This window comes from Triticum urartu, chromosome 6A (assembly GCF_056163025.1).
Source record: "Triticum urartu cultivar PI428250 chromosome 6A, HENAU_Tu73, whole genome shotgun sequence".
Classification (NCBI taxonomy): Eukaryota; Viridiplantae; Streptophyta; class Magnoliopsida; order Poales; family Poaceae; genus Triticum; species Triticum urartu.
This window is the reverse complement of record NC_141878.1, coordinates 40,320,396-40,340,101: the sequence shown is the minus strand read 5'-3', so window position 1 is coordinate 40,340,101 and position 19,706 is coordinate 40,320,396. Positions and strand designations below refer to the sequence as shown.

The window sequence follows — 19,706 nt, the reverse complement described above, 5'->3', positions numbered from 1 at the left end:
TCCATAACCGGGGACACGGCTAACCATGATTAGTTTGTACACTCTACAGAGGTTTGCGCACTTTTCCCCACAAGACTCGATCGCCTCTGTTTGATTTCTCGCACTACATGCACTACACCACAACACTGATGCAAGGGCAGAAAAACTGCCGGGAGAAGACTCTTTAGAGGGCAGACAAACTGCCGGGACAGTGGTTCTCCCGGTAGATAGAACTGCCACGAGAACGGTTGCCGGGGATTACTTCTCCTGGCAGATAAACTTCTCCCGGCAGTTTTTCTGCCCTGACTCATGTATTTGCCGGCAGATCATTTTCTCCCGGTAGATTGGTCGAGGCATGTGAATCTGCAATTACCGGCAGTTAAGCCGCCAGCACAAGCATGTTTACCTGGCAGATATTATGCCAGCATGTTGATTTCACTAGTGAAATGTTCTAGGCGTTGCTATTATGTAATATCCATCAATTATATATGTCCAGACAATCAAGACATATCACACAATTTATACATGCACTTCAATCAATGTAACATATAGGCCTCATCAAAAACCTTGAACTTCATTTGATAAACATAACGACAATATACACAGAGGTTGTGCCACAAAAGGAGTACATATATATATGTTTACCCCACAACCAAACTAAAGTAGTGCCACAAAATATGTACATATGCTTCTAGATGTGTGCCACACAGCCAAACCACCACCAAAATGAGCAGAACAAATGTCTAGGTTCAAGAAACAAGACGCGGGACATTGCAGGTCTTCCAAATCTTCAGCAGCTTGAAGATCTTCCAAATCTTAGTGAACTTGTGCACCTTTGGGAAACCTGCAGCTGCAATAGATCGTAAGATGTTACATACAGCAGCAGCATTCAGAATTTAAGGAAGATGTTACAGCAATCACATACAACAGCCGCATATTTTCTGAAATATAGAGCAACCAATAACATCTCTAGACTAATCTCTACTATAGTAGAGAACATGTCCATTTTTTATCATCTTAATAGTAGCAAGCTTATCTTCTCATCAAAATGTAATGTGCAAAGTCTATAAACAGGAAGATGTGACAACAATAGCCGTATATGTTCTGAAACATTGAGCAACTAGTAACATCTCTAGAGTAATCTCTACTTTAGTAGAGAACATGTCCATTTTTTATCATCTTGACAGTAGCAAGCTTATCTTACTTCTCATCCAAATATAGTGTGCAAAGTCTATACAGATATTAACAAATATTAACAGTAATTAGTAAGTGTACCTATCTTGTACAGCAGAAGTGAGGCTATTCCTGTACCGAAGTAAAGCGAATAGAATTGATGACCATTTTGATTGTCTTCTGCATTTGGAAACACAAGCACGAGGCCACAATCAAACACTAAATATTACACAAGCACATTTTGAAGCTACTGTACTGAACAAGCGCATATGCAAAGTTACAGCTGCAGCTTCAAGCAGGATCAGGAAATACAGTGATATAAGTTACTGCAATAAGCAAATTGGTATAAGCAGGTTGCGTGCGCTAAGTTACTGTAGTAGCCAGTGAATTAAATTAGCTTGTACTTGAGCTTGCTTTTCCTTCTAAGCTCTCTACATCTACTACACAAAATAAGAGGGAAACTAGCTGGAGAAATTAAGGTCCCCTAAATGGTATCTGATTAGTGACAAGCCCACAGATTTAATCTAGTGAAACACTACGAACATTTGGTTCAATAAACAATTTTTATTGGTTCACTTTCCTACATCTCACACAAGTTGAATTAGCCTAGAAAATAAAACCAAGGCTTTCTACAAACAAATGAGCTGAAATAATTCATGTACATGAAAGAAAGAGGATCCAATTATGAGAAATGACTCAAATTAAAGCATGGAATCCAATGAAACTCATTTCTCGACATGGCAGAGTCTATCATGTACATGAAAGGAAGATGATCCAATTGCAGTTTATATTTGTAATGGACAAAAATAAGTACTGTACGAGTATCTTTTTTATACCTGCTGTAGGAGTATCTATATATACAGAGGTTAATCATTATCCTTGTGAGATCAGAGAATCAGATTTATTCAAAAATCATGGCTGATGGACACAAAAGCCCACTTCTAAAGAACTACAATGACCTGTTTGAATTACTAATTAATAATGTAAACTGGAATCAGGGGCTTAAGTTTCCTGGACACAAGTTAACCATGCAGCAACTAAATGAGCAAAGCATTACTATTTGTGACAAAACCTAGAAGCTTGATAAAAACGTTTCGAACTGCAGAGAAAACAGAATCAATTTTAAATATTTTCTAACTACAAACCAGCAACATCTACGAACTGCAGAGAAAACAGAATCAATTTTAAATATTTTCTAACATCGACTATAAATAACAAATTTTGACACTTCCAAGTACAATTCTGGATGTATAGTAAATAGTAAGCAGTAAAATGCAAGGTCAAACGAAATTTACACATGGGATGCTTCCTTTTTTCCCCCAAAACTGCATGCCAAGCATATCATGTTTATACTCATGAAACATAGCATGATGCAGTGTAAAAATAAAATAAACTAAATAACCATCATAAATTCACACCAAGAAGTAGAGCTAATTTTGCTGGCTGCTACACACTGGCATTAAAGACAACAAACAAGAGCTTAAAATGTCACCGCAGACCATTAGCATGTGAGCGCCTATCTAGTTCACTATAATTAGAATCTGCAATTATAAGTTAGTACAGTTTATATCAGAACTTTGACATCTTTGTACTGAAGCTTGTTATTTGCAAAGCTATTCTCGAGGTTCAACAAACAAACATAATGCATTATCATTCCACCACTTAAAACAGCCAAATCATGGTAACTGAAAAGAAAATTAATGGCATGGTATATCACCTTCTTCCTTTTAGTTTGTCGCTGACTAGCTGGGCCTCCAAATTCTTCATTTACATTTGAAAATGTAAGGCAGCCAAACCGTTCAAAATCCTCGCCGTTTGTTGTTCTAATTCTCGCTAGCCTCTCTTCCTCTCGTTCTTGAACATTGTCTTAGTCTCTTTCTTGTTCCATTCTTTTTCCTGAAAAGAAAATTAATGGCACATTAGATGTCAAGTAGGTAAGCATGTAGCTGTTGGGAAGGCCTCTTTTAGCAACTCTAGCATCATGTCAAAACTTTTATGAAACCAACCTCCAAGAGATTTGATATGGAGTAACCTAACAACAAAACGTAGCTTTAAGAAGGTTGTGTGCACCCTGGATAAAGCTCCTCGCTATCATCAGCTATGAACTGGCGAAAAGCATCTGCATCACGCTTCTTTTTCTTTTAGAAGAGGGTCAACGCTCCCTGGCTCTACATCCTCGTGAATTGGATCCTCCCCACCGCCACTATCACGCAAATTCCCAATTAGGTGTGCCATATCATGAATCATTTCAAACATCTCGTCATAATTATCTAGTGACAAAATGCATGCCATTCATATCTAGTACAACCAAGGAGAAATACAATATGGACCAGGAATGCTCTAGCACAATAGAATAGTCAATTGAAACATGTCATTTTAGGAACAACAAAAACTAAAATAGTAGTAAGAATATCATTATCTATATCATAAAAACGAAACACTTGTTTTGTCCACAAATCTGATTTTGCAAAACACAAACAGAGAAGCTACAACTTTGAGGCATCAACTAAACACAAAAAACAATTGTTGTAAAACTAGAACTAAATCATCTGCCAAGTACACAGATTAAACTAACCCATTTAACAATTTTGGAAGTTAGGATTGAATCATCTGCCAAGTTCACACATTGAAATGAACCATCTAACAATTGTAGAAATCAGAACTGAATCCAAGTACACAATTTGAATTGAACCTTGGCTGCAAAGAAATCTCACCAAATGCTCTTGATGGGCAGAGGAGGAAGACATAGGATGTTGATGTGGTAGTGAGCTGGTCACGGGAGAAGAAGGACGCTCCGCTGCTTGGGGGATCGGAGAGGACAACGAGGAGGCAATCCCTCTCAGTGCTCGCCTGCTCAGGTGGAGGGAGGAGGCCTGCTTGGGGAGACGTTCGGCAGTGGAGTCGCTCGGCGACAGTGGTCGTCCGTGGGGGTGCTCCGTGCTCGGCAGCGCTGATGTGGGGTGGTTGGGGGCAAAGGCGGCAGTGGTCGGACCGTCGGGGTGGAGGGCTGCCGGCGGCGGTGGGGGGCTGGGGGCGGGGGCGGGCTGTGTTGGTGCGGGCCGCCGGCTGCAGAACTCGGGATCTAGGGTGGCCGACGGTGGTGGGGTAGCTAGGGGCGGCGACGGGGCTGCGGTGGTGGGGGGCGCCGGCGGGAGGGTTGCGGTTGTGGGGGACGCCGGCGGCAAGGCTGCGGTTGTGGGGGACGCCGGCGGTAGTGCTCGGGGTCGATCTAGGGCGGCCGGCGCGGTCAGTGGAGGGGGATTTGGGGGAAGTTGTTCGGGGGTGGCTGCGGTCTGGAGGAGGGCCGGCGCGTCTAGTTCTTTCAGGCCCAAAGTTTTATTTCTTTGTCTATCTATCTCGCGCCTTTCCCCCCTTGCGCGCGCTTAGGCCCAAACGATATTTCGGTTTCGCGCCAAAGGCGGACCCCGGCAGATAATGGGCCATAGGAGAGTTCTCCCGACAGATATGATGCCCTCAAGTGTACCGGCAGTTTCAATGCCCTCGCTGCTAATGTTCTGCCGGCAGTTTCTTTGCCTGGAACTACTTGTACCGGCAGTTATAAATGTCCCGGCAGTACTTTTGCCCGTGTTTTGATACTTCTCCCGGCAATTAACTGCCCCTAATCAAGTGTTGTGGTGTAGTGATGGTGTTTGAGAAACGGATGACAGAGACACAGTCTTTCAGAAGCGCTAGCACCTTACGTTGGATAGACCGGTACACCTACTTTCCCCTACATCTGCTAGTCTACCCTGTAAGAGTTCGCACGACTTAATCAACTATGCCAGAGCCCATAATGGCTTGTGGCTGCACACGGAAGTTTCTAGTTTGAATAATCTCATGATCCCTTTGAGCCTGGATGGCGGTCCAAAAAGAAACAGGCAATCCTGGAATACCCAGGTACCTCAATCCACCCAGATGTGTGTTTAAGTTGCCACCTTAGATAAACCATTAAAATTAACAAACTCACATCTGTCATGGATATCACTCACCCAAATCCACGTCTACTAGCATAGCATGGCATGGTAAGCAAACGTAGAAGTAACTCCCAAAGGTTCAATAATAAAACGGGTAATAGGTACTACCTCCACTACTTCCCATCCCACAGTTTAATTAGATCCTAATCATGCAATGTTTGAGGATTGATCTAATGCAATAAAACTGGATAGTAAAAGAGGTATGATCAATGTGTTACTTGCCTTGCTGATGATCCGCGAAACTTAGAGATTCGAAGTAACAGGCGACGCACTCCGGGTATTCTATCGCAGACAAACAAACAAGCATACAATAAGTACTCATCTAATGCACAGGTAAAACGCAAATAAAAGATCTAACCAGAAAGTTCAACTTAAGAACTCCGGTTGGCAAAAAGAATCAAATCGAACGAAGCAACGAAAGTCAAACGGCGGAAGAAAATAACTTTGTTCTACTAATCTGAATCTAAGTCAAATTTTACAGTAACAAAAACCTGTTTAAGTTGGTTAAACGGATAGACGGTTTCGAGATCAAACTCCAGGTGCTTGAATCACCTGATTCCGATAAACGAGTGAAAAGTTATAATCGAAAATCGGATCAGAAATCGCGATCAGAAAATAACCGCGGAAAATCCGAGAAAAAGAAAAACGACAAACGGATTAACGAACGAACGTTCGTTATCCAGATCTAAACGATGAACACGTTCGTTTAAACGCACAATCGAGCGAATGCTCGCTATTTAACCTAAACCGATCTAAATAAAAAAACCGAAACTAAAATAAACCGACGGAAAACCGATCGGTTTTCTAAAAAAACCGGGCGTCACGGATTTCGAGGTGGCGGCAAACCTAGGTGAGCGTGCGGCGAGGCGGCGGCTCCGGCGGGCGGTGAGGCGCTGGCGGCGGACGGCGGCATAGACGGCGGCGGCGCGGCGGGGCAGCGGCGCGAGCGGGGCGGCGGCGGCGGGCGCGGACCATATCGAGTTTTGGAGCGTATGGGAGAAGTGGCCTACAAGTTGGAATTGCCCGAAGGATTGTCAGGAGTTCATGATGTATTCCATGTTTCTCAGTTGAAGAAGTGCCACGCGGAGATGGCTGACATACCTTTGAGAGACACAGTGCCATTGGAAGCAATTCAGTTGGATAACAATTTGACTTATGAGGAGAAACCAGTTAAGATCCTCGAGTTTGCCAGCCGAGTCACTCGCATCAAGGTTATCAAATTTTGCAAGGTTCAGTGGAGCCACCACACGGAGGATGAAGCCACCTGGCAGCGAGAGGAAGATTTGCTCAAGGACCACCCTCACCTATTTTCTAGCCAACCCGAATCTCGAGGGCGAGATTCATCTTAAGGGGGGTAGGTTTGTAACATCCCAAATTTTCAATTTGGAATGTTATACATTAGATCATCATGCATATCATATTTTATTTGCTTTTGGTTTTGATCCTAGAAAATCCTAAGCAACTCAAGGACCCATAGAGAGAGTTGGGGGTTTCGTTATTTTCATATTTGAGTTTCCTCAAATTTTGAAAAAATAGGATCATTTGATTTTAATTATTTTATCATCAATTATTTCTATTACTTAAATATGAGAGAGGGAATAAAATGACTTTCCCAAAATAAAGGAGTATTGATGATTTAATAATAAAATCAAATAAGATTTTATTCGGAGTTTTTCGATATTTTTTTATTTGAATTTAGGAAAAATATGCGTTTTTCAAAATTGCATTTAGGGCCGAAATAAATGTTCACTTTGTCGGGCTTGATTTTAGAAGCCCGGGAAAATTTATTTTGGGATATTTGGAGTCCGTTTAGTATTTATTTTTCTTCCAAGCGTAATTATTTAAAAAAACGAACCGACCTACGGGCCGTGTCCGGCTAGGACTCCGGCCCGAGGTGGCTTTATAAGCCGGTGGAAGCCAGCCCGAAGGCCCAGCCGCCCCCAAATCCTAGCCCCGCACCCAGCCCCCGCGCCCGCCGCCTCCGCCAGCGCTGCCGCCGCCCCGCTCGCGCCGCCGCCGCCGCGCTGCCTCACCGCGCCGCTGCCCCGCCGCGCCGCCGCCGCCAGCGCCTCGCCGCCCGCCGGAGCCGCCGCCCCGCCGCACGCTCGCCGAGGTTCGCCGCCTCCTCGTAATCCATGCCGCCCGGTTTTTTTAGAAAACCGATCAGTTTTCCATCGGTTTATTTTTTTAATAATTACGCTCGGAAGAAAAATAGAAAGAAATACTAAACGGACTCAAAAAATCCCAAAATAAATTTTCCCGGGCTTCTAAAATCAAGCCCGACAAAGTGAACATTTATTTGGGCCCTAAATGCAATTTTGAAAAACGCATATTTTTCCTAAATTCAAATAAAAAATATCGAAAAACTCCGAATAAAATCTTATTTGATTTTATTATTAAATCATCATTACTCCTTTATTTTGGGAAAGTCATTTTATTCCCTCTCTCATATTTAAGTAATAGAAATAATTGATGATAAAATAATTAAAATCAAATGATCCTATTTTTTCAAAATTTGAGGAAACTCAAATATGAAAATAACGAAAATCCCAACTCTCTCCGTGGGTCCTTGAGTTGCTTAGGATTTTATAGGATCAAAACCAAAAGCAAATAAAATATGATATGCATGATGATCTAATGTATAACGTTCCAAATTGAAAATTTGGGATGTTACAGATATTGATCGCATTTGTTGTTGCATTTAAATGCTTTAGCTAGAGAGTTATTTGTTTGTTGCATTTAAGTGTTGTATGAACTTTATGTATGAACTTGTATTAATTTGGTGTTTTTGGTGCTGTGTATTGAAGATGAGCCGACAATGGATGTACGATGACCGATGCTCTCCCGAGTTCATTAATGGCGTGCAAACTTTTCTGCTTGCGGCTGAGGCAAACAAGCGGGCGGTGGTTTTATGCCTTGTCCATGTGCTGTCCGTAAGAATGGTCTAAATTACTCTAAGTCAAGAACCATTCACGTCCACCTGTTTAAGTCTGGTTTCATGCCCCACTATAATGTTTGGACCAAGCACGGAGAAAGAGGGGTTATGATGGAAGAAAATGAAGAAGAAGAGGACGACGACAGCTATCCTGGCCATGGGTTCCTTGAATACGATGATACAACAATGGGGGAAGAAGCTGAGCCGGTAATGCGGGAAGAAGCTGAGCCGGCAATGCGGGAAGAAGCTGAAGAAGAGGCATCAGATGAGCCCGTTGATGATCTAGGTCGGGCCATTGCCGATGCAAAGAGAAACTGCGCAAGTGATTTGGAGAAGAAGAAGTTGCAGCGCATGTTAGAGGATCACAAAAAATTGTTGTACCCGAATTGCGTAGGTGACAAGAAAAAGCTGGGCACCACACAGGAATTGCTGCAATGGAAGGCAGAGAATGATGTATCTGACAAGGGATTTGGAAAGTTGCTGGTAATGATAAAGGATATGCTTCCAAAGGACAACGAATTGCCCGAGAGTATGTACGAAGCAAAGAAGGTTATCTGCCCTCTAGGGTTAGAGGTGCAGAAGATACATGCATGCCCTAATGATTGCATCCTCTACCGCGGTGAGTACGGGGATTTGAACGCTTGCCCGGTATGCGGTGCATTGCGCTATAAGATCAACCGCGATGACCCTGGTGATGTCGAGGGCGAGCGCCCCAGGAAGAAGATTCCTGCCAAGGTGATGTGGTATGCTCCTATAATACCACGGTTGAAATGTTTGTTCCAAAACAAAGAGCATGCCAAGGCAATGCGATGGCACAGAGAAGACCGTAAGAAAGACGGAAAGTTGAGAGTACCCGCTGACGGGTCGCAGTGGAGAAAAATCGAAAGAAAGTACGGGAAGGAGTTTGCAGATGATGCAAGGAGCGTATGGTTTGGTCTAAGCGCAGATGGCATTAATCCTTTTGGGGAGCAGAGCAGCAACCATAGCACCTGGCCTGTGACTCTATGTTTGTATAACCTTCCTCCTTGGTTGTGCATGAAGCGGAAGTTCATTATGATGCCAGTGCTCATCCAAGGCCCTAAGCAACCCGGCAACGACATTGATGTGTACCTAAGGCCATTAGTTGAAGAACTCTTACAACTGTGGAATGGAACAGGTGTACGTGCGTGGGATGAGCACATGGGGGAAGAATTTGACCTAAAGGCGTTGCTGTTCGTGACCATCAATGATTGGCCTGCTCTCAGTAACCTTTCAGGACAGACAAACAAGGGATACCGCGCATGCACGCACTGTTTGGACGATACCGACAATATATATTTGGCTAATTGTAAGAAGAATGTGTACCTGGGATATCGTCGATTTCTTCCGAGCAGGCATCCCGTAAGAAAGAAAGGCAAGCATTTCAAAGGTGAGGCGGATCACCGGACGAAGCCTCGCCACCGTACTGGTGCTGATGTACATGATATGGTCAAGGATTTGAAGATGGTCTTTGGAAAGGGTCCAGGTGGACAACCTGTTCCGAATGACGCTGACGGACGCGCACCCATGTGGAAGAAGAAATCTATATTTTGGGACCTGCCCTATTGGAAAGACCTAGAGGTCCGCTCCGCAATCGACGTGATGCACGTGACGAAGAATCTTTGTGTGACCCTGCTTGGCTTCTTGGGTGTGTATGGGAAGACAAAAGATACACTTGAGGCACGGGAGGATCAGCAACGTATGCACGGAAAAGACGGCATACATCAGGGTCATGCAAGCTACACTCTTACCAAAGAAGAGAATGAAATCTTCTTTGAAAGCCTGCTCAGTATTAAGGTACCGTCTGGCTTCTCGTCGAATATAAAGGGAATAATAAACATGGCAGAGAAAAAGTTCCAGAACCTAAATTCTCATGACTGCCACGTGATTATGACGCAACTGCTTCCGGTTGCATTGAGGGGGCTTCTACCGGAAAACGTTCGATTAGCCATTGTGAAGCTATGTGCATTTCTCAATGCAATCTCTCAGAAGGTAATCAATCCAGAAATCATACCAAGGTTAGAGAATGATTTGGTGCAATGTCTTGTCAGTTTCGAGTTGGTGTTCCCACCATCCTTCTTCAACATCATGACGCACGTCCTAGTTCACCTATGCGAAGAGATTAACGTTTTGGGTCCTGTATTTCTACACAATATGTTCCCATTTGAGAGGTTCATGGGAGTCTTAAAGAAATATGTTCATAACCGTGCTAGGCCAGAAGGAAGCATCTCCAAGGGCCATGAAAATGAGGAGGTCATTGAGTTTTATATTGACTTTATTCCTGACCTTAAGCCGGTTGGTGTTCCTGAATCGCGGCATAAGGGCAGACTGGATGGAAAAGGCACGCTAGGAGGGGAACAAATAATATGTATGGACGGACATTCTCTCACTAAAGCACACTACACAGTTCTACAGAATTCCGCATTGGTGGCTCCGTATATGGATGAACACAAGAATTTGCTACGCTCCAAACACCCAGAGCGGTCTGATGACTGGATTACACGTGAACAAACCAGGAGTTTCGCCAGCTGGTTGCAGACACGTACCATGCATGACACCTCTATTGAAGATGACCTGTACTTGCTGTCCCAGTTACCATCTTCGAATATAATGACTTTCAAAGGGTACGAGATAAATGGTAATACATTTTACACGATCGCCCAAGATAAGAAGAGCACCAACCAAAACAGTGGTGTCCGCTTTGATGCAGAAACCAAGACGGGAAAGGAAACATATTATGGTTATATACAAGACATATGGGAACTTGACTATCGACGTGGTTTTAAGGTCCCTTTCTTTCGGTGCAAATGGGTCAATATGACACGAGGTGGGGTAACGGAAGACCCACAGTACGGAATGACAACAGTGGATCTCAACAATCTTGCGTATGCAGACGAACCATTCGTCCTAGCCAATGATGTGCCACAGGTTTTCTATGTGAAGGACATGTCTACCAAGCCGAGAAAAAGATAAGATAAGGAAGCGAATGCATCGTACGATGAGCCAAAGCGGCACATAGTTCTTTCTGGGAAGAGAAACATCGTGGGAGTGGATGACAAGACAGACATGTCAGAAGATTATGAAAAGTTTGATGAAATTGCTCCATTCACAGTGAATATTGACCCGAGCATCCCGTTAAATGATGAAGATTGTCCGTGGTTACGGCGCAAAGGGACACACGCGAAGAAAAGGTTTCACACCCAAAGATCTGGGATGTGATCGGCTTCACTATCATCACTTTCTTCTGTGTTTCTCACCCAGGAGGGAATCTCTGTAATAGTTAGGGTAGTTATGTGTTTTGGCATTTGAAACGCGAAGAAATTTTATGTGCAAACAAATTCTTTCATGTCTTTACTGATTTTTAAAGTTAAGTTATTCACAAACTAGTGATTCACACTAATTTCAAATAATTCAAAATTTAAACTATTCAAATTTGAAAACTACGGGCACTAACAGAAAGTTTGTAATTTTTTGTATCTAAAGCAAAAATATTCACAAAGAAACTCTAAATACACAAAAAAAACAACTCAAAAATAAATAAAGCAAAAAACAAATAAAAAAAGCCCGCCCACTGGGCCAGAGCGGCCTGCATACGACTAGAAACCCTACCTGTTGTTGGGCCAGGATGCAGGCCCGCAAAGGCCCAGTAGGCCCACAGGGCAGCACAGAACATGTAGGCCCAGTAGGCCTGCTTTGGAGAGGAGCTCGAGAGAGCTACCGCACGGGGGTTTATAAACCAGTGCGGACACCCCTCGGCTAGCGAGGTAGGACTAAACTTGCTGCACCGCACCTGCGCCAGCGCACCCCCTTTAGTACCGGTTCGTGGCACCAACCGGTACTAAAGGGGGGCCTTTAGTACCGGTTGGAGCCACCACCCGGTACTACAAAAATTTCAGTTTCTCATCTGCTTCTTCTCCTCTGCCCCGTCGCCCCCGTCTCCATATCCCTCGTCGCCGCCCCGTCCCCGTCGTCGCTGCCCCGTCGTCCCCGTCCCCATCGTCGCCGCCCTGTCGTCCCCGTCCCCGTCGTCACCGCCGCCCCATCCCGGCCCGTCCCGCGTCGTCCCCGTCCCCGTACGTCGTCGCCGCCCCGTTCCCGTCCCCGTCGTCGCCGCCCCGTCCTGTCCCCGTCGTCGCCATCCCCGTCGTCGCCGTCCCCGACGCCGCCCCCCGTCGCCTCTTGCCTCGCCGGTGAGCACACACACACATACATTTTTTTAGTTTTTTAGTTATAGAAATAGTTATAAAAAAGTTAGAAATTTTTCTTTTTTTAGTTATATAGCATTGTTAGAAATGTTATAGAAATGTTAGAATTGTTAGAAATTTATCTGTTTTTTAGTTATATAAATAGTTATAAAAAGTTAGAATTGTTAGAAATTTTTTCTGTTTTTTAGTTATAGAAATAGTTATAAAAAAGTTAGAATTGTTAGAAAATTTTCTGTTTTTTAGTTATAGAAATAGTTATAAAAAAGTTATAAATTTTTCTTTTTTTAGTTATAGAAATATTAAAAATGTTATACAAATGTTAGTTATATACAAATGTTATAATTTTTTTTTCTGTTTTTCAGTTATAGAAATATTAGAAATGTTAGTTATATAGCATTGTTAGAAATGTTATAGAAATGTTAGTTATATAGAAATGTTAGAAATTTTAGTAATCAAAATCCAATCATTAAAAAAATGTTACTTTTTGCGGGCATATAGCTAGTATTTGTTCTCGACGATTCCCGGCCTGCATCCTCGCCGTCGACCCGTCCGCGACGATGTCCGGCTGACCCATGTCCGGGACTGGGCTCCGCCGGGCTGGCACTGGGAGGTGCTGCCTGGAGGGGCGCGCCACTTGATGAGGAACCCGGCCCCGGGTCCCGTCGTCGACCCTGATCTCGTTTGGTGGCGTTCGCGTGGGCCAGTTTCGGTGCGGAGGGAGCCCGCCCCGCCGGAGGTGGTACGTCGCCGTGTTAGGGAGGAGGACGAGCACGTCCATCGCTACATGGTTGCGTTAGAGGGCGGCAGGTTCTCCAATACCTGGCAGTTTCTTCAGAGATCTCACTTCAGCTATGATCCTGTGAGGGTTCCTTCTCTTTGGGTGTCCACCGCCCGCGCCGCAGGAACCACGAGTGTCCTAGATTCTTCTGTAGTATTCGATCTTTATTAGCTACCTAGCCAGTGATGTATTCGATATATAATATTCGGGACGATGTATTCGAGATTATATATTATTCAAGACGATGTATTCGAGATTATATCTATTATTCGAGACGATGTATTCGAGATTATATCTATTATTCGAGACGATGTAATTTGAATACTAAATTGTTTTATATTTCTTTTGGATTAGTTAAATAAAAGCTATGGCGGACAATACCGGCAGAGAGGGAGAACAGGCCCTGTTCGATATGATACGCCATCCTCGCGGGCCAGATGATGATCAGAACGAAGAAGATTATGACGGCTCCGAATTTCTAAACAACACCGGGGAGGGTGATATGATATTCGACCGCGACGACCGAATTGATGAAGTCATGAACTATGATTATGATGATGATGAAGAAAATGTTGATCTTGAAACAACAAAGACCGGCGAGGTATATATATTTATATAAGCAGGCATCTGGTGATCATCACATGTTTTAAATGATATGAAGATATATTAACGAATCGATCTTTCTTCTTTCAGCCATCCGGATCGAGCAAATCTTCAGGCAACAGGACGAAACGAGGCCCGAACAAAAAGTTGAAGGAGGGCGTAAAGTACAATATCGAGGCAATCAGACCTAATGGCGAACCATTAGCGCCTAAGAAGATTGCGGACAAGTTCGTTCATCAGTGCGGAGTTCTTGTGAAGGACCTACTCCCGATCTCCCTTCAAGAATGGAGAGAGCCAGCAAAGCCACGTCCAGATCTTACTTTTGTCGACGACAGACAAAAAGGTCTGCTTTGGGATACTCTCATGGAACATTTCACCCTACCAGATCATTTCACAGAAGCAGCTGTGCAGAAAGTCAAGGACGCTGCTCTTAGGAAGATGGCGGTTGCATTCAAGAACCACAAGAATCGTGAATGGGACAAGTACGTCAAGGGAGGAAGGAAGACTCCAGTATTCGAGGGAACACTAGAGAAGCAAAGTGCTCATTGGGACGATTTCGTGAAATTCAAGGATTCGGAATTAGCTAAGGAACGGTCGAGAATAAACAAGAAGAATGCCAAAAAAAAGGATAAGTTCCATAAGCTGGGGCCAGGTGGCTACGTGGTGGCAATGCCTAAGTGGGATAAGTTTGAGAAAGAGATGGACGATGCAGGTGTCACTCCGGTTACTAGGAGCTGGCCCCCAGGTGCAGGACTTGGTTCTATGCGCATGGGGGGGAGTTGGACCCGAAGACAGGCAAAGTTTCGACGAAAGCATGTCTGAACGGAGCCGACGATGCGATACTTGTTGTAATAGAAGAGGCTCAATCGGGGGTGTTCCAGCCCAACAGAGAGAACGACGAGCTTACGCGTGCCCAGGGAAATCCTGAACACCCGGGAAGAACACGAGGCAAGGGCGCCATTCCGTGGTATGTGGGGTTTTCGGACTGGAACGCCGACTACAGAACCCGTGCGAGAAGGAAGATTGCGGAGGAGAAGAAGAGGAAGATGGAGGAGGAGCAGAGGAAGCTGGACTATGAACGCCTTCAAGGCCTAGAATCAAAGCACGCGGACTTGGCAGTCAAATTCCAGCGACAGCAGGAGCAGATCGACTCACTTAGCTAGCAAAGGGGGTCTCAGCAGCTGCAGCAGCTACTGGATGATCCAGCATTAATGGATAGCACCGCCCCATCAATGCCGAGAAGCAGCGTGGGTTCCATCCCGGGCAATGCAATGCTGGATAGATACCCCGTGGATGACATCATGGAGAACACTAACTGCGAGCTACACTTCAAAATGAAGAACATATCCATGAAGGTGGCGGACGCCGTTGCTTTTACAAATCCCCCCGAGGCAACCTTCCATTGCAACCCGATTCCAGCAGGCTTCCATTGCAACCCGATTCCAGCAGGCTATGCTCGTGTCTTGGTTGATGAGGTGGTGGATCAATATTCGGGGCTAGAGCTCGACATTCCTGGAGGTGACGACGAGCACACACTCGGAGAGGCCAAACATCGTATCATCCTATGGAGAAAGGATTGCATCATCTTTCGAAGGCCGCCGACACCGCGTCAGCCGACTCCTCGGTGAAGCCCGCCACCGAGTCAGCAGACTCCCACTCTTGCAAGTCCACCAACGCGTCAGGCCACTCCTCCTCCTCCAAGTCCGGCAAAGCGTCAGGCCACTCCTCCTCCAAGTCCGACACAGCGCCAGACGTCCACTCCTCCTCCAAGTCCGGCACAACTTCAGGCCACTCCTCCTCCAAGTCCGGCACAGCTTCAGGCCACTCCTCTTTGTCCAACTCAGCCCCGTCAGCCGTCTCCGCCGCCTCAGCAATCGCAAAATAGACACCCCGCAGCTATGGTGCGTAGCAGTACGAGTCGAGGTAGTACAGGAAGTACAGGCGGAGGCAAGCGATATAAATATGGTCCAAGCCTCACTACTCCTCTTCCTCAGAGGGCTTACGACAGGACCAAGGAGCAAACCAATGCCATAGTGCGGGCAGAAGTGGACACCCATTTTGGACCGAAACCGCCACCGCCGCCAAGGGAGGAAGTGCCTGAGGAAAAGATTGACCACTTCATTCGTAAATCACCAGCTCCCAAGTCTGTTGACACAGACTATGAGCGCCACATCAGGAAGTTAAATCGAACATGTCTACAGAAGGAGGCGAGCTCGAGCTCGAGCAAACAACAAGCAGCTATAAAAAAATGCGGGAAAACCGTTCCCCAGCTGGGAGAACAGGCGGCACAATCGATCCCCTCGCTTGTTGTGCCAACAACACGTGAGAGTACGCGCGCCCAATATTATTGTGGGAAAACAGTTTACGTTCCCGAGGTGGGCAATATGGTAATAACCGAAGAGCATATAACGCAGGCTGAAATTCTCAACATCACTGTTGGACTACTCCTCGAGATCAAGCCCATGCCTGTGCTTACAGAGGAGGAAATAAAACGGAAATATGTCCGGGGTGAACCTTTGGTCAAGCCAGACGAGGTCAAGAAGCTCCCAACGAGAATGTATGAATTGCATCAATGGTACATGGACATTACCAAGAGTTCCAATCGAGAGTCCCTCATGGTGGAAGTCAAGAAGGATCATTACTACCATCAGAAAGCTGTGGCCGTTGAGTATAATGAACTGTTTCAGTTATACAATCAAGACGCACTCGACAAATCTATCGTCAGTTGCTATTGTCTGTAAGTGATTTCTTTCTGTAATTTAAGTCTCAAGCTAGCTGTAGTGATCCTTTTGATCAATCATTACCTGTAATTATCCTCACTATATTCTTTTCTGTGGTATTATGCAGGATGAAGATGTATGAAATGAAAAAAGGTGGACGCTATGGCATTTGGTTCATTGACCCAAACACCGTTAATGAATACACATGGAAAATAGATGCATATCATGAAAAGCATGTAGAGAACAGCATGCTAGAGTTCTTGAAGCGCCTCAAATACAATGAAGATATACTACTTCCTTACAACTTCCAGTGAGTCACACTGTCTTGTACTATAAATTCTCTGTTTTTGCCTACTAGCTGCCCGCTTAATTAAGACATGCAAACGTGTGTGCATGCAGATTTCACTGGATCTTGTGTATCATTAAAGTTGACGCCGGAATAGTTGAAATACTGGACTCACTACTCAAAGCAAATACTGACTATAACATCTTGTTTGGGATAGTCAACAGGTAATTTCAATCATTATTAACTATATATCTCGGCCTATTTAGTTCGTCATTTCATGATATGAACTATTTAATAACCCCTTTATTCATTTTCTTTGTCGGCGGACAGGGCTTGGGCAAGGTTCATCAGCGTCACTAAAGGCGAATGGAAACAAAAGCTGAAATGGTTTCGATCCAATGTAAGTAATTAAGTAGTACTAGCTAGCTAGCTAGCTGCCATCTCTTTAATTATCATGCTTGATTAATTATTATCTGATCAAATTCCATTCTCGTAAAGGCCCTGAAGCAGGCGCAGGGGACTGATCTGTGTGCATACTGCGTTTGCGAGAACATTCGCATGATGGCGTCCGAAAGGAGCAGATCTCAAAGACAGGAAGTATGTTTGTCAGAACACTATTCACAATTTTTACACCATTATCGATATCTAGTCACACAACTAATAAGCATGCATATTGATCTCCTTCTTAACAGTTCACAGAGGTGCGGGACAAGCTCCTAGAAACGGAGCGCGTACAAGCACTTCAAGAGGAAATAGCGGGATTTTTGCTCGACCAGGTCATAGATCCGAAGGAAGAATACCATTACCCGCTACCGCCCCCATGAACCACTTCCAATTGTCATCGTGCTTCGAAGGCACCAATTAGGCTAATGCCACTGGCTCCGAAGGCAACATTTAGGAGAAATTGTATATAGCTATACATGTGTGTATGTGTGAATTAATATGGTGGTTTGTGAGACATTTGATGATATATATATGATCGGTTCTACTAGAAATTATATATATATATATATATATATGCATAACGTGTACACTGTGTAGTATCGTAAAATACCAGCAAACGAAAAAGAATTAAATGGAAAACACAAAATTAAATGAAAAATAAATCATAAACCAACCGGTACTAAAGGGCTCCCGGCCCCCGGAGCTGGCTCGTGCCACGTGGTTGCCCTTTAGCACCGGTTCGTGCTGAACCGGTACTAAAGGGGGGGGCCTTTAGTGCCCACACTTTAGTGCCGGTTACGGAACCGGCACTAAAGGGCCTTACGAACCGGTGCTATTGCCCGGTTCTGCACTAGTGTATAATCCTGAATCAGGAAAAGTATGCTACTGAGCTCCTAGTTCGTATGGGAATGAAGGACTGTAAGCCTTCACCCACTCCATTGTCTTCTTCAGAAAAGCTTTCAGCCTTTGAAGGTGAGCCACTCAAGGAAGAAGAAAGCACAAAATACAGGAGTGCGGTTGGAGCCTTGCAATACCTGACACTTACAAGACCAGACATATCATTTGCAGTCAATAAAGTTTGTCAATATTTGCATGCACCTACTTCTGCACATTGGACAACTGTAAAAAGGATTGTCAGGTACATCAAACACACTGTGAGCCTTGGGTTACAATTCAGACGTTCTAGCTCTACTCTTGTGAGTGCCTTCTCTGATGCTGATTGGGCTAGATGTAGTGATCATAGGAGATCAACTGGAGGATTTGCTGTATTCTTTGGTTCTAATCTTATCTCCTGGAGTGCTAGAAAACAAGCTACAGTGTCAAGGTCAAGTACTGAGGCTGAGTACAAGTCACTAGCAAATGCAACTGCTGAGGTTATCTGGGTTGAATCGCTGCTTAATGAGTTAGGTGTTAAACAACACCGTGTCTCATGCCTTTGGTGTGATAACTTGGGAGCCACCTATCTCTCTGCTAACCCAGTCTTTCATGGTCGAACTAAGCACATTGAAATTGATTTTTACTTTGTAAGAGAAAGAGTTGCAGAGAAGAAGCTGGATATCAGATTCATTCCATCAAAAGATCAAGTGGCAGACGGATTCACCAAGGCATTGCCTGCTCGACCATTTGAAGAGTTCAAGAGGAATACCAACCTAGGATAGTTGAGATTAAGGGAGGGTGTTATAGTTTATCTGTAATACATTTTGTAATCTCAACTAAACCCCCCCCTCTCTCTCTCTCTCTCTCTCTCTCTCTCTTATCCCGTAGCACATCTTAACCACCGAATCCAAGAGATCGGTAGGTTCTCAACTTGTACTCTAAGCATGGCCTTGAGCCCAATCAATATAAACCCAACGCGGCTCCCTTACGAGGGAGTAGAAACGCTTCCTGACAAAATATAGCTTGAAGTTCTCCACTACCGTGAAGAGAATGCAACTAATTTCAATATTCAGTCGGTTAATAGTGAGTCGATTTATTTTATATGAGATGCGGTGAAGATTCAGTCAGCTAACAATGGGAGGCAGTTGATTTCTATGTACAAATTCAAATAAACATGTACGTGTTCACATCACGTGCGCCAAGCACACGTGGTCACATCCATGCAGCATGCAAAAGAATGTCCCACATCCCACATGAATTCACTAAGTGTACCAACATATTACACACCACCAGACCCCACAAAAATCATACGTGTCAATACCCTATTAATCGTTCCGAGCTGCAAAATAAATTCCAATATGTTATATGAAAAAGATCGGTAATGAATAGAAAAGTATGCCGGTTAGTTTAACTCTTGCTAATGGGGTCCCAGTACACATCACAGGCCTCTCCTTTGTCTTGAAACAATTCATTGTTGTCATTACCTTATGTTTTTTAACGAAGAAAGCTCCTTCTTTGCAAGCTGAAGGGTATGGAATGATGCTAATTGTGCTTTTATATCACCGTCTCTGTGTATGTATATCAGTGTGCTTTTCTTTATGTAGTAACATATAACACATGTGAAGCCACCGCATATATTTTCATTAGTTTATAATAATTGTTCATAATTCTATAACGACATATAGACGGGCGCGGCGTGCCGCCGCGCGGGTTAA

General features: G+C 44.3%; 1 long non-coding RNA gene across 1 annotated transcript; it reads right to left on the bottom strand.

Moving 5' to 3' along the window:
- Window positions 1–537: 537 nt before the first annotated feature.
- Window positions 538–4,371, bottom strand: LOC125516092 (uncharacterized). The gene is made up of 5 exons (XR_015608158.1): window positions 3,867–4,371; window positions 3,159–3,355; window positions 2,870–3,048; window positions 1,255–1,332; window positions 538–829 (listed from the first exon to the last, which is right to left on the bottom strand). It is a non-coding gene; the product is annotated as an uncharacterized LOC125516092 (long non-coding RNA).
- Between the last annotated feature and the right edge of the window lie 15,335 nt (window positions 4,372–19,706).